The sequence below is a fragment of the Xiphias gladius genome, chromosome 3 (genome assembly GCF_016859285.1).
Source record: "Xiphias gladius isolate SHS-SW01 ecotype Sanya breed wild chromosome 3, ASM1685928v1, whole genome shotgun sequence".
In the NCBI taxonomy this organism is placed as follows: Eukaryota; Metazoa; Chordata; class Actinopteri; order Istiophoriformes; family Xiphiidae; genus Xiphias; species Xiphias gladius.
The window spans coordinates 2,472,371-2,489,065 of record NC_053402.1 but is presented as its reverse complement, the minus strand read 5'-3'; the positions used below and the strand labels follow the sequence as shown (position 1 = coordinate 2,489,065).

General features: G+C 38.5%; 1 protein-coding gene across 1 annotated transcript in view; it reads right to left on the bottom strand.

Annotated features, from left to right (window-relative positions):
- praf2 (PRA1 domain family, member 2) overlaps nt 1-16,695 on the bottom strand; it is a 35,146-nt gene that overhangs the window by 254 nt on the left and 18,197 nt on the right. The window contains exons 4-6 of the transcript XR_005709567.1: nt 13,327-13,418; nt 12,685-12,774; nt 11,454-11,528 (exon numbers count right to left, since the gene is read on the bottom strand). The gene's annotated coding sequence lies outside the window, so the exon portion shown is untranslated. The remainder of the gene's footprint in view (nt 1-11,453; nt 11,529-12,684; nt 12,775-13,326; nt 13,419-16,695) is intronic.

The following is a 16,695-nucleotide window of genomic DNA, read 5'->3' as shown; positions in this document are numbered from 1 at the left end:
TACAGTTCCACCTAACTGCTCTGTTAGAGTCGCTTAGTGTCCAAGATTAGAAGATGGTTTTGAAGGAGCTCTTCTTTTATTGGACCTGATAGTAACAGAAAAACTTAGAAACAAAGACTGTCTGTGAAAGTTTCCCGTTCTCACAGGCTCTTCCAAAACGTGTTGATCTTCATGGAGACCCCACAAACATTTCTTCCTGTGAATAAATACATCCATTTACTTCAGAGCAGAAGACTGACTACACAGGCTAAATATTACACAAATGTAATTGCAGGTATAATTCAGAATGTTAACATGCTTTAAAGTTTTGCACTAAGTATGCTTTTCCCTTAATCTGATTATTATTTGGTCAATAAATCAATAAATCATTTGGTCTATGAAATATCAGACAATAGTGAAAAAGACCTTTGCAGTTTTCCATATCACAAGTTTCACATTGCTTGTTTTGTCCAACCAACAGTCCAAAAATATTATGTTTACTAACACAAAAAACAGATTAGCAACAGATCTTCACGTTTGAGAACCTCATAACGGTGATTATGATTTTGATCATTTTGTCAATTGACTGCTCAATTTTCGATCAGCTGTTTCAGCTCTACATTCCTTTAGCATTGATGTTAACTAACTTTATATTTTGCCATGGTTTTTATTTATCAATGGACGAACAAAGAGCAGTATACTACCACTTCTAACAGCAGTACTATTACTAATGTTCAGTGGTAGAAAGTAACCAGTAAGTGAGTAACTAAGTAGATTTATTGTAGTACAATTTATACTTTACCATTAAGTACTTACCATTAAGTATATAGTATTTCTATTTTATGCTACTGTATTATATTGTTCTTTTTACACCATTATGTTAATTTTACACCTAAATTTACTAGTTACAACTAGTTAGTTATAAGAGTGGTGTCAGTCTTCTCATCTAACCCACAGCAAAAACGTGAATAAACAATGTTTTTTACAATGTGGCACTGCTACTTTTACTTAGTCTTTGCTCCCCAACTCCTAATGTCATTAGGATTTTTATTACTGCTTCTACTAATACCTCAGCTTCTGCTTGTACTTCAGCTACTGCTACTACTACAACGACTACTACTTTACTATTATTGCTGCTGCTGTTTCCTACTGCTATTAGCCTACAGTTATTGCTAACACGAATACCTCTACTACAGTACAATGACACTGCCACCACTGTGCTCACGTTGATAACGACATCATTCCAGTTATCAGCTTTAGTCTTCTATTGTCAGCGCAACCTGACCTGCAGATACGCAGCAGTTGAGAGGTTTGACAGTTTGTGTGAGGAGATAAGGCAGACCTGACACACAGACAGGGCAGAGCTGGCTTGTAGCACCACTCTCAGAAACTTCGACCTACTTCTAGAGAGGGTTTGGTAACCACCTGCCTGCCCCAAAGTGCCTGGGTTACTCACTGTAGACGCATGATGTAATTGCCTGTGTTTGCCTGGAAAAAACCTCTCCCTGTCTCCTCCCTCCTGACAGTCACTGGGTTTACTTTTCATGCTATGGTAATCTGTTAACAGAACCTGCAGTGGAATGGCTCAATGTTAAAGGAGATTGAAACTACTAATACTCATATTTCTTCAGTTCCGGGTTGTGTACTGTATTATCTAGTACATAGTCTATTCAAGTACTATCTTGTACTGTGTTGTATTGAGGAAATTAGGGTCTTAGTACACCTTTACAGTATATAAAGGTGTAGCCAATAATATTCTATCCTCTTGCATGCTGTGTAAATAAAATAATAATAATAAAATAGAAGTAAATGAAAAGGTAAATATAAATTCAAATAGCACTACTAGTACTGTTTTAGTACTACTAATGCTATTTTGAGTATTTTCTATTAATAGGGCTATTAAAATTTAGCACCATTTTAGTACTGCTAAAAGTACTATCTCGCAGTGTGATAAAGTAGCCTACTGTTTTGTCCAATAGGCTGCCACTGAACGGGGTCAGCAGTGGTGCCTGATGTTTTCAGAACCTTTACTTCAAGTAGCGGCAACACCACACTGTTTAAACGCTCCATTACAAGTAAAAGTCTTGGTTTGAAAATGCTAATCAAGGTACTTAAGCAGCAACTTGTACGAAAGTAAAAAGTATGAGTAGCCTACTTCAACTTTATATAATAAAGTTCATAAAGTTGATAACAAAGCACCTAATAGTGTGTATTATATAGTAAATGTACTTCGGCACATTCCAGCACCTGTGGTCCAGCCCTGTATGATGCACTACCATGCCGTAGGTTTATGTAAATACTAATATATTTGTCTAGTCCAACTAACATCTCTATTTAATGTCGTTCTGTGGCGACTGTCTGTCATTGCTGTCGTGCTTCCTTTGTTTTCCCTCGCTCCCTGCGTGTGATCATACAGGAAACCTACATCAGCTGGAGCAACAAGTTACACAATGTTTTCATCACCCGTTGATAGTGGACTGTTTATGGCAGAGGCGTTTTGACACAATACTGGTATCAGGCAGAGACACTGTACGCTAGCGACAGAAAAACAACAGCGGGGTGAACAAAGACAGGCGACAATAGGAACATTACAGGAATATTTCTGGGACCCCACCGGCGATTGCGAACTATAAAATCACTGTGGAGCAACTGCTATGGAACACAGCGTGGCCGTCAAGTCCCGTCTGAGTTTTGAAGAATCTTAGAAGAACATCAGAGGAATGGGTCTTACCAGATGCGGTTGTTCGGTGTTCAGCAGTGTGTCAAGGGTGTTTAAGTTGCTTCGAGACAGTGACACTATCCCGGCTTCAGTTTCTCTTCTGGGCTGAACCGGACTGGAGGGTGGGACTTTTTTAAGCGGTATCCCGTGAAGGCGTAAAATAACTCCTCCCTGGGGATAAAAAAAAGTGTGTGTGTGTGTGTGTGTGTGTGTGTGCGCGCGCGCGTTAGGGGATGTCCGTGTGTTTGAAAAAAAAAAGTGAGGCAGAAAGTTCGGCTACTGCTGCTGTGAAAGGGAGGTATATATCAAATATACACACTGTTTACAGTGACTGACATATTATTTTATATGATATTGTTAAATTGTTAATAGTGACATATGAATGTGTAAGAACCATTTTACTGCTGTATCTGGTGGATAATTTTAATGGCTTAGGTAGTTTAGTCAAGTGATTCCCAACCTAGGGGTCTGAGAGGTAATGAGATGATTAATGGGAGAGGAAAGGAGAAAAATTAAATTTCACATAAACAAATCTATTTTCAGTTTTTGGAATTTTCTCTAATCCTTGCTTTTTTGTGAAATATTGGATAATTTGAACAGTTACTGAAATGAAAAAAAGAAGTTTGGAGCGGAAATGTCTCTGCTGGAACTGCTGACGAGTCATAGACATCTGAAACATGACCAAGAGATGCCACTACACACTATTTTGAATACAAAGATGCATTGTATTTTATAAGCTTCTCATGTGTTTTTATGTAAAATCTTACTCTGAAAAGCAAGTAGTAACTACAGCTATCAAATGTTGTTCAGTAAAAAGTACAATATTTCACTCTGAAATGCAGCGGAATAAAAGTACAATGCAGCATAAAATGGAAATACTCAGAATGGCCTTATGACTGCGCCATTGACCTGCAGCTAGGGACTTCAAATCCCAAAAGGCGCCTTTACTCTCTCTCAGTTCCTGAGACCCAGGCCATGGAGAAATATATCAATGAGTTGCTGGCATCACTGACCATCCTCGTCACCTGCCGGCACGGGGTTTTTCTTTGTGGACAAGAAAAACAAGTCACTCTGGCCATGCATAGATTACCAGGCCTTAATGACTTCACCATAAAAACAAGTATCCCCTCCCACTTAGCAGGCTCTAGTTGACAATCCTGGTCATACTGAATGTCCAGACAACTGTCATTTGTCCAAGTCCTTCTTCACTCCCAGGTTCTGCATTAGGGGCATTCCTCCCAGCTGGCTTGTCATCCAGGGATACTCCATACATCGGGGCTACTGATGCAGTGTCTCTGATGGGGGACTATAAAGCATAATATTGAGGAGTTTGTGGCCGCATGTGCTGTTGTTCCCAAAACAAGAATCCTGACAAATGACCGTTGGGTGTGTTACATACCCTTCCGATTCCATACACCCCCTGGTCTCACACCTCCCTGGTCTTCGTCACTTGCCTTCCCCCCATTAGATGGTAACACAGTCATCCTTACTGCAGTTGACCTGCTTTCCAAGTTTGCTCATTTCATTCCACTGCTAAAGAGACTGGGGGGATCATGTTGCAACGTGCAGATGAAAACCAGGAGATTGAGATGGCATTGCATTGTACCACAGCTCACTCCCCCTTGTCCTGGTCCAAGAAGCTTCTCTGGGTAGAGTGTGCCCTCAACACTCTTCCAAATGTGCACATGGTTTTCAACTTCCTTTGTTCCCAGCTCAGGAAAGAGGCCAGTGTTCCCTTGGTCCAGGCTTACATCAGGCAATGTCAATGCAAAACATTGCCCACTGTCAGCGCTCTACCGCTCCATCCTGCCCTCTGGGGAAAAAAGGTCTGGCTGGCCAACAGGGTTTTGCCGTTGAGGGTGGAGCAAATTGCCTCCTCGCTTTGTGTGCCCTTTTCCCATCTCCAAGACTATCAACCCAGCGGCCGTCCATCTCCTACCACACTCTATGGGGATCTAAGATGTTGTGAAAAAACTTGGATACTCTGCACATCCAAGAGAATATATAAAGCTGCCAGATTCTGCATTTGGCCTTGTGGAAGATGGTAAGGAAATATTTACTAGATTCTTGAAAATCAGAAAATCAGAACGAGAAGTCTTTTCTTCTGAGCACTGCTGTAAGGAGAAAGTGTGTGAATCAGACAGATGCAAATCATCATCTCTTTAAGCAGTTCATACATGGTTAATGGGACCACAACTTGGTTGTACAACTACAACTTCAGAATGAAACAACCCCTGATTTTGCAGAGCTCTTGCTGCAGTTATGAACAGAAGAAGACAGATGAGCTTCTAAACTGGATTTGATGCAACGTCACTTTGGGTCTTCCAAATAAAAATCCACTGCAAATGTACACTCCATTTTTGACACTTCTCACTACCCTTGCCCAAGTGCAAGTGTATTGCAGGCATATATCTGCAATACAGGTATATATCTATATCCTGCTGACCTGCCATATCTATATAGCAGTTGCAACTAGACCTCAGCTTAATGTTCTGTTTTGTTTCAGGTGTTGTGAGGATATTCACATAGCCAGGAACTGTGAAATCCCCATAAACAAAGCTCCTGTAAATCAAAAGTATTAAGAGTTAAAAGCCGGACAGGAAGAATAAAAAGCCAAGCAGCAGGGTCAGTGTTTAAACTAGACCTAGTTCCAGTAGTGGGGGATACTAGAGATGCTGACAAGGGTCTAAAGTCAAAAGAGGTGTTACCAAATAAATGCCAACATGTTGATTCCACTCAAGATCAGTTTACAAATTGATTAGTTAAATCAAGATCTGTTGCTGAAGTTATGATTGGAGAAATACAACATAGTTGTTTCATTGATTTAGGGTCACAGGTAACAACAATCTTCCAATCATTTCACCAGACCCACTTACCTCCTTATCTTATTCTCCCATTAGGAAATCTCCTAGAAATAGAGATAGGGTTAGGGTTAGGCCAGATCCTTCCATACACTGGCTACACTGAGATTACCCCTAATTGTCCTGGATCACTGAGTAAATTCAGAGATTCCGGTTCTCATAGGCACAAATGCTCTTGAAATCCTATATGAAGGTTGTAATGAACAGATGCATTTTCGTGAGCACTGTGCCTATGCCTCACTCATGCCATGAATGAGGATGAGAATATATGAATGAGAAATAAAACCAAACATGATGACAGTGAGGTACAGTCAAACTACCATATAAACACTGCATAGTTATTCCAGCTGGACGGAAAATAGCATTAAATGGACGTGTAAGAAATGTCTGCAAAGGCCCTGGAACCAATGTAAGAGGAGTGGAAAGACAGGATCACCAAAAGACTGATCTCCATTCCTGAGATTTTTGCTGGAGGACAAATTGATCATGGCCATATAACAGCAGTGAAGTACAAAATCCAGCTCTCTGATAAAACATCTCTCAAACAGAGGCAAAGGCTAATTCACCTATACAATTGTGAGGCTACGTCCTGACTTAATACAGCTGTGTGACAGCAACATCATAAGAGAGTCTGAGGGCCCAATCACGCCACGATCATGATTGTTAAAGAGAAAAATGGCTGAATCCACTTATCTGTGGATTACAGGAAATTAAAAAAACGGACAATCAAGGATGCTTATGTACTTCCTAATACTGAGGAGGCATTTGCCGCCCTGACAGGGTCAAAGTGATCCTCCTTAATGGATTTAAAATCAGGCTACTATCAAGTAGAGGTTGAAGAGGAGGATAAACACAAATAACATTTGTCACACCCATAGGGGGTTTTGGAATTCAACAGGATTCCCCAGGGAGAGACTAATGCCCCAATCACTTTTCGGAGAGTTTTGAAGAAATTCACGGACTCCATGAACCTCAAGGAAGTTGTAGTCTTTCTTGATGACCTTATAGTGTTCTCAGACACCCTTGAGGAACATGAGGAAAGATATTCTGCGAGTCCTGAACAGGTTGAAAGAGTTCGGCCTCAAGTTGTCACAAGAAAAATGTCACTTTTTTTTTTTTAGGACATTTAGTTTCAGAAAAGGGAGTAGAAACTGACCCTGATAAAATTGCTGCACTCACCAGCTGACCAAGTCCAAAAAATATATTTGAACTGATGTCATTCCTAGGATTCACAAGCTATTACTGGAGGTTCATCAAAGGCTATTGTACAATTGCAAAGCCTCTGACCAATTTGACAGCTGGTTATGCCCCTGCAAAAGAGACAAAACACCATATGTCCTTGTCAGACAGTGACCTAAAGCAGCCCTTCAATGAAAAGTGGACACTCTCTTGCGAGGAAGTGGTCAAAACCCTTATAGAACAACTGACATCAGCACCTGTGCTTGGGTTTGCCAATCCTAGAAAACCAAATATATAACACACAGATGCCAGCTTAAATGGACTATGTGAAGCATTGTACTAGGAAGAGCATGGTCATTTAAGGGTTATTGCTTACGCTTGCAGAGGGCTGTGAATATACGTACCCGATTTGCATTTAAGTGGGCAGTCATTGATACAAATCAGATTATCCTTATGATTTAGGTTTTGACATCTGCCAAACTAGATGCTCCTGGGCTACAATTTCAACATTCGATGCAGAGCTGGACACAGAAATCAGGACACTGATGGATTATCATGACGCCTATATGTCCCTGCAGAAACTGATGACAACACAACTGCCAAGGATGAGAGAGTTAAGCAAGAAGGAAGGAAAACAATTCAACATTTTCTGCAGATGCTATCAAAGGTGTATGCAAGAGGCAGTAGCTACATAAACCTCTTGAAACCAAAGAAGAAAATGACCAGTTACCAGTTATGGTTGAATGTTTGGCAGTGGATGCTGGTGCTATCTCATTTGAGTTCCCTCAAGCTAATATGCTCTCTGGAGCAACAACCCTTTCCAGATTGTTGAAGCAGGGCAACGCTGCAGAACAGAGATTTGACCCTATAATTAGTAGAGTCCCATACCTTATTAGTCCAGGTAAAGGCTTTTCTTATCGTCTTAGGCAGAAGGAAAAAAGAAAGTTCAAGTCATGCTCAGAGTTCAAGACCAGTTATCACTAGTTGCTATAACTGAATTCACCTGCAGGTATCACCGTTTTCTTCTCATATCATATTAAGGACTTTAGTCGTGGTTTGATGATATTGGTTATAATTAACAACTCTGCCTCTTTCAAATGAACGCACTCATAGCGGGACAGGAAAGCCCAGAGTTAACTGAGCCAGTTGATAAGCAGCATCGTGATACAGGTTATCTAGGTTGGCCAATGTTAGGCTCAGGGAAACCAGATAACAAAAATATATCCTGGGTTTGTTGAACGTGTGTGATAGTACAGGCCTCTTGTCATATAGGATTTGAGTGGAATATTGACCTTGTGAGAGCATGTTTCTATTGGCCTAGAATATGTCTAGATGTTGAGGAGAAAAATTAGGAAGTGTGAAAGATGCATCCAGCATAAGGCTAAAGCTGATAAAACTGCACAAACACTTATGGTCAAGGAACAAAGAACATGTTTATAATAACAGATCACTTCACAAAGTTTGCAAGTGCAGTACCCACTTCATACCAAAAGGAGAAAAATGTAGCCAAGGCCCTGTGGAACAATGTTCTTGTCCACTATGTTATACCAGAGCATTTGCATAGTGAGTCATAGGAAAAAAGAAAGCAAGAACTTTAACTCCAAAACATTGTATAAATATTGATGATTTTAGTACGTCGGGATGACTAGTAGAAAACGCAAGATGTATTCTCCCACATCGACACCATATTCAGTTGGTATAACACCCCCAAGCAGGGCCACAATTTCACAAAAGACTTTTTGATGATACATCAAATGAGCAGAATTTTGATTATGATAAAGGAAATTGTTCTCCTGAGACAAACTTTTGTCTTGATGTGACACACTTTTCAAACATTAGAGCCAAATGAAAAAGTTGTACATATCACATGTTCTAATATACATCATGTTTCTACAGGTGCACAGTCATTGTGTGACGCATTACTGACTCACGACATGCCTAATTATTTTGCAAACTCCCAGAACAATAGTCACAGCAGCAAATCCTGGGGGGATCAGTCCAGTGAGAAAATGGGAAGAAGAAATCTGACTTTTATATTTTATGAAGAGAATCCGCCACACACAAGTGCGGGAGATGCCACTGTGTCTTCAGATAGTTTGAACACTCTAGACAATACGTCACAAATGGACTGCTCTGATGATCAACTTCTGTTCACCACATTATTGAGGTAACAACCGGACACTATCCGTAAAAAATCTTCAGCAAAGAGCAAAGAAAACGTGTATATTGCATTTATTTACATGAACTACATGAAACTCTCACTCACTCATGCGCTGACAAACTACCTCTGTATTATCTTGAAGAAAACCTGAAAGAGATTAAGCAAGCGCTTCAATGAAAAGTACACACATACTCAAGTAAACAGGATGTATTCGGTTTTCTCAGGATTGATACATGTTCTCGAACGCCATTTCTCACTACAAAATTAGAGCAAATAACTCAACAAAGAGGAGATGAATTTGTTAGGGCTCAGTTATTATCTAATGTTGTGGCTAATTGGTGTAAGTATTCTACTAGATTGAGGGAAATAAATGCCAGTGTTATTGTGCATTTCAACAGGACTCTTAAATCTAAAATGTGAAGGTATTTAGTAGCCAATAATTCCGGACATCATGTAGACGTTTTGCACGATTCAGTAAGTACCTACAACGCAAATTACCACCGCACTAGAAATGAAAGAATGAAAGCAGTTCAAGTATCAAGCAACAATGGACATATTGTTTTTGATCATCCATATGAAACAAAGGTTAAAGATTTGTTTAAATTGAAATTGAAAGTTGGTGATACAGTGTGAATTTCCAAGTTAAGTGGATTATTCAAAATGTTATGAGGCTAAAAGATTACGTTGGAGAAACATTGCTAGGAACATTTTATGAGCCAGAGCTGCAAAAAGTCCTCATAGATAAAAACAGAACTTTTAAAACAGAAAAGGTCTTGTCTAGAAAGAGATGCCAGGGGCAAGAAATTGTGCTAGTCAAATGGGTGGGCTGGCCAGAAAAATTAAACGTGGATTCCTGAGAACCTGGTCTTCAGATGCAGTAGGGGATCTTGTGCATATTTTGTTACTAGGTTACTGTCTGACATGGATGGAGAAGGAATTTTACCTTAACAACAACATCGCTAATTTTAGAACACAGTTAACCAATCCCCTGCGCTTCAAAGTACCTTATGAAGTGGGTTTCATTGAAAACAATATCCAAAAACATGGACAAACTTTTGGCCAAAATATGCTGAATTAGTTGTGTTTGACAAAAAAAAAAAAAAAAGCAGGCCTGACTAACAGCAACGCCCGGATTCTATACAACCATGTCACAGATAATAACAGAAATAACTAATTTCCTTATCTAAGAATTGTATAAATTACATTAAACTTCAGTACAATACCATCATAAACAGAGTGTCTGTTTTTCCAATAAGAGACGTGGAAATAACGTTTCAAGGAAAACAAATGTTGGGATTTATACCATGAGTTACCTTTGACACCCCTGAGGACAGTTTATTAGATGATGAAAATATATCACCTGTTGTATATCTGACACCACATCCTGCTGCTATTAATGTTAATTAATGCTAATTAATGTAATTAGTTTACACTGATATTATAGATTATCGAACAGGAGGGGACAGTTATGTGCCTCCTTTAAGGATCGTACATATTGCAGGGCGAAATGATCAAATGATCACAAGAACTTATGACAAGCCACATTACATATCTCTCTCGAAATCGCACATCGAGGACAATGAGATATCTCTCAAGTCAGATCAGAATCAGAATATTCCTTTTACATACGGTAAAGTAATAACAAAACTACACTCTGGACCTGAAAAAAGATTGGTTTAAGACAAGGTATGATCATGTAGCAACTGTACATTCACAATGCTGATAAAAACACAAACTACTACATGGCACAAGCAAGTGGACATTTATCAGGATACAGTGGACTTGGCTCTGGGGTGGGTCTTGGGGGTATTTTCCGAGGGTCATTTAGACTCACGTTTCTGCTTCTGTTGATTCCGTATGTAGAAAAAAGGTATGGTACCCCTAAGTTTTGACCAAGTTTTGTTTCAGGTCCCTTTTCCGTATTCATTATTTTGACACTGTAAAAGATGGAAATAAAAAAGTAATCTTGGTCAAAATATGAAAGAAATCTGTCATCTTCAACTTTATGCCTTTTGAAAATCAGGTCATCTTTTACTGATTTAACTCTTCACAGTAACAGACATTTTGACCAGGGGTGCCCAGACTTTTTCAGGCCACTGTATGTTCTGGCTCTACATCTCCTTCCATTCCGTCTATTTCATTTTCAATATCAGATTACCATCATAACCAGAGTGTCTGATTAGATTTGCAAACGCATTTGCGAGCCATGATTAAACACTACAAAATAAATAAGGACAAGAACAAATTAATGATACACACTGCTCATGAATTTAACTTAATTAATTAAATCAACCGTATCTATTCACCGCCCTCATATCCCTACCAAGCTGTACAATCTTCTTTTCAATTTTGTGTCTTTTTAATGCAATACCAGCCAGTCTCTTAGCATTGTTTATGACAAGAGACTTTGTTACTCTGCATTGTGGTCGCTGATTAACTTTGTCTAGTTGAGAATCCTTATTATTTGGTTAGTACACAAACATCACAAACACACAACAACAAACTGACTCATAGCATAATGTAATACACTGTGCAAATATAATAAAAACATTACCAAAGAAAAAGGGTCTCTTTCTTCCACCACTGCTGGAATTCAGCTGCTCAGGGGATTCTGGTTCACAAGTCAGTCCTGTGGTGTGGAAACAAAGAGGAAACATTTATTCAATTCCTGTAGCTGTTTAACCACAATTTACCTACAATATTGTTGAGACTCACCAGACACAAGAGCCATTTCTAGTGAAAGTAGACAAGTTGATTTGTCTTCAGATAAATAGACGTTTGATTTTTCCTCATTTGACAGTATTTTGCTATGTCATAGGTTTAGGAAGTCACCGGACTCATCATCTGTACATCGCTTTACCAATAACATACAGTTAATGTCCTCTTCACACCTCACTGATCTTTGGAAACTAACACCCCACATGACTCCATGAGAACTGCAGAATAAGAAACAAATGTAATTTACTGACCTCTGCCTCCTGCACTGGTTTTTTAGAGAACAGGATTTCTTATTTAATTTATTTAATATAATCAGGCATTCTTATGGGAATGAAGGATATATTACAATCCCTCACTAATTCAGCATACGTCTCCTTTAGTTGTAATACGCACTCACACACACATCTCACACAACTTAAAAAGGCATGTTTTTCCTTTGTTACTGTCAGAATAACCGTGTACATGGAAGTCTAACACATCAATCACACTAAAATATCTTAGTGTGAGGTATTTTCATTAAATTCATTCATTACATTTGTTAAAAACAAATGATGATCTAAGGATAATATATGTTGGGTCAGGTTTTAACCATCCTGCCATTCTGGGTAATAATACACAAATGGGGTCACACTGAGGTTTCACTGACCTACACCCTTCTACCTCCCCTTTAACCCCCCCCGGGGAAGCTTCAACCCCCCCACTTAATGTGTTTTTGTTTTATGATCCCCCTCATCACCCCTTTACCTCCTGTTTTACTACCTCTCTCTTAGGATGTTTCCATTTTTATAATTGACTTCCATACTCATAGAAAACACAACCTTTTGATCAGGAAGACAATGATATACACAAAACAAACACACACCACATGCATGGCTTTGTCACACACAGACACACATGCAAAGAAATACACAAAAACAAAGGTATGCCCCACATGCATGTGTTAGACGGTGTCTCTTATGTAGTGCTAGAAGGTAGCGAAACATATCACTTCCTCTCCTGTATAGGTTGTTGCTGCACTCGACGCTGAAGCGTCTGAGTTGACGCTACATCGAGTTTTTTACTCTTACCGTGTGGATTCCTGTCACCATCTGTGCCAGCTGAGGTCAATTATGACATCCAAACAAAAAGACGAGGGCTCCCCCAGAAGAGTCCAGTATCTAGAGTTCAGGAAGTAACAACACACACACCACACCTGAAGACTGAACAGTCTCTAAATAGAGACTAACCAGGGACTAATGGCCAGTGGCTTTGTTGCAGAGGACGAGTTCTCATTGTTATAATTCTATTTGGTTTAAATTGTTTTTTGTTCTTTCGTGTTTTTGGATTAAACCTCTGTTCATTTTCTTCAAAGCATCATTAGCTGTATGTCATATGAGTCAAAATGTAGAGGAGATTATCAGAATATATTGTAACTTCCTTGTAAATTCACTGGTTGGTGAGTACTCAGTGTTACACACACATATACATACATACGTAAAATTAAATTTAAAAATGTAAAAGCGACAACATATACTAAATAAATACATACACATCTTATAATGGTAAACAGTTCGTAAATGCCTTGTTAAGTCATTGCTCTGTACTTTTAAAACAAACAGTTATTTAATTGAAGTATCCTCTGTGGTCAAAATTATTGGCACCTCTGAATTTTAAGTGCACAACTCATAATATCTTCAAAAATAAATGTAAATGAACCAATTTTGTATTACCATGGTTTCAAGGTTCCATGGTTTCAGCCCATACCATATGCTGCACACCAAACCAAATAGGGCTCCATGGTCGAAGGCCAAAGAGGAGACCACTATCGAAAGAAAGACACAAAAAGACAAGACTGATGTTTGCAAAAACTTTCATAGATAGGCAACAGTCTGTCTGAGATAATGTTCTATGGACAGATGAAACCAAACTAGAGTTCTTTGGGGTTCTATCGTGCTGTGGGGCTGCTTTGCTGCCTCTGGTGCTGGAGGCATTCAATGTATCAAAGGAATGATGAAATCAGAAGATTACCAAGGCATTTTAGAGCCAAATGTGTTGCCCACTGTCAAAAAACTAGGTTTGAGGCAAAGGTTTGGCCAGCAATGAGTCCTTACCTAAATCCCATGAAAACCTTTGGAAAGAGCTGAAATCTTCCATTGCAAAAAGGACTACTAGCAATGGAAGCTTGGCAGAAACTACCAGCAGACAGGTGCAAAAAGCTTCTACATGGTTACACGAAACATTTAGAGGCTGTCACTCTTGACAAAGGTTCTGCAACCACAATTGTGTCCAGGTACATTTTGTGCTTGTATTTTTTCACTATCATGCAATTTTTTTTTCTTCTTCTTCTCACTCCTTATCAAAAAACACATACAAAACATCATTTTCTACCAAAAAGTTTTGAAAAACAGGACATTTCCACAAACAATGACCTAGTGTCCCTCTATCCGAAGGAACTGGCCTGGGTTGTTTGGAAAGTACTTGTAAAGTACATTGAGTGATATATTGTTTCTCATTAAGCAGAAAAATTGTACAAATTTGAACGCGGCACCAATAGTTAAAACATGTGACTGTAAAAAATCATGTTTCCACTGAACCCTCTAGTTTTCTACTTTCTAATGAACTACGGGAGTGAGAAAGTAACAATGAATAATCATAGATGACAGATAATGGTGACTATAAATGGTCTGTCATTGTTTTTTTTCCAAAGGGGGACAGAGAGAGAGGATTTAGTGGAATATACATAAATGAGTAAAATATATATTTTGTAAAGTTCATTTTTAATCACCAGCAGATTCACATTATCACAGTGATCAGAAAGACAGAATTAGGTGGCCACTATCTTCCATTGTAGAAAGAGCTTCTCCCATTTTGTACATGGCTGAAGTATTCCTGTACTTGGTTGTGTCTTTCAGTCACTGCTGAAACTACGACCCATATTACATACTTTGATTTTCCTGTGTATCAGTATGTCCATCTTAGCCACTCCTGATACATGCTCAAGGTATGAACATTTTTCTTCCTAGCAGAGTACTTTGGTTCAAAAACAGCTGACTCAACTGAGAAAGGTTGACAAACATATGGAAGCCAGTTACTGCCAGGAAAGTCCAAATTAAGAGATACTTAGTCAAAATAATAATTTTTTAAGTCAAAACTATGAGATAGTCCACATTTGAGTATTAGTACCATATTTCCTCAGATAGTGACTTTATTACCTCAACTGCAGAAGGTACCAGGCCTTTATTTGATGCAGGCCATTATTTCCAATTCCCTCTGTAAGTACAATTGGTCAGATTTTAATAGGTAGCCTCGTTTTGATCTGCTCCTGTTCGCCCTGTTAGTTACTTCATTAATACAAACTCAACACTTCCTGTCACCGTTTCAAATTAAAAGCCCTCTAGCGTTTCAGTGGAGAGAAACCCTTCATTACTTTTATTGTGAAACATTCGCGGATGTACCATATGCAACATCAGCCTGACAGAAATAAAGGTCGATAAAGCAAAGTCAGTTTAAAAACAAGTGTTGAAAATAGCATGAATATGATATGATAATTATGACACGTATCAAAATTATGAGGCGGTATCCCATATTTTTATGAGAAATGTAATCTATATAATAAATGATTCTACAATTTAAATAAATTGCATGCATGAACTCCACTAGCCCCAATGTGTGCCTCTTGTGTAGCTTTACATTTGAGTCACAGAGCATCTCTCTGAAAAATAAATACCCAGTGAACCTAACATTTGCAGTTGCTCTGAAGGTGTTTCCAGAATCCTCAAAAACTCCTCTAACCATCTATATGAAGAAATATTAGCCTGAAAAAGCACACAGTATTGCTCCTTTTGTAAAAACCCAAGCCAAATATGAATGTGTTATTTTGACAGAAATATATACCAATATAACTGAGAATGGATTGTTTTTTAATGGTTCAGATTGAGGAAGGAACCATTTTAGTTTGGATTGAGAAATAAGTGGCAGTAAGTGTTGGTAAACTATCTTCTGGATTGCCGGGTTATTCTTTTACAGGGAAACTTTTTTCTGAGAGGCTCATTGCTGTGACTCAAATATATTGATAGTATAATCATTTTCACTCCACCATAATTGGATTTAGCAGCCTCCTTATTCAGTTATGTGGAATCAATGAATTGGATGTTGGTTCATTAAAATGAATATTTTTCATTTACTGATAACAGTTGAGGAAAAATGAATAAGTAAATATAATTTTAGCTGTACCTAAGGCCAGCAATGGTCATCTCACCTGCTATTTTCCCTTGATACAGCTCCCTCTCGTTAGCTGAGCTGTTTAGCTGGCTGTCTCCATGCGACAGAGAGTTACTGCAAATCTTACATGCTATATTCATGGAAATTATATATATTTTCAAGGTAAAAACAGACTCAAGTTTGAGTAAATGTGTAGTTCATGCATTACAGACAGACAGATACATAGATAGACAGATAGATAGATAGATAGATAAATGATTGATTGACAGATAGATCATATACACTGAAGTACAGCAATCTTTTTTTATTTAGAAAAAATGCTTGAAACAAATTTAATTACCAGCTTTCGGCAAATGGTCAAAGACACAACGTTGGTGAATTAAAAGTCAAACATTTTGCTGAATGGAAGGCAACACTCGATATTAATAATCTTGAACTGTAGAATGAGATAAATCAGCACAGTCATGCGGAAATGTTTCCTCTGTGTTTACATTCTAGTATTTCAGCAAATGTTTATGAGTTACAGAGTATACCACAAGACACGTCTCTCTGCTCAGAGTTTTTCCTGACTTGTGTGTTGTAATGCAAGTCAAACCACTAATGGATGCAGATGCAGAGGCTTTAGTTACCACCCACAGAAGTTGACAATATCCCAACCCACAACAGGCAGCTAACATTCAATAAAATAGCTCTCAGTTTGTCAAATACCTTCACTGCATGGAGCACAGTCAGTTTTTACAGTACAAAATTATCTGCTATAACACTGCTAACATCAGCATTAAAAAACCTTAATGTTTTCAGAATTCTTTTAGTTCATAAGAACAATACAGGAGTGTCTTTTATTTATCTTTCTTCAAAGAACAGCAGTCCTAAATCAG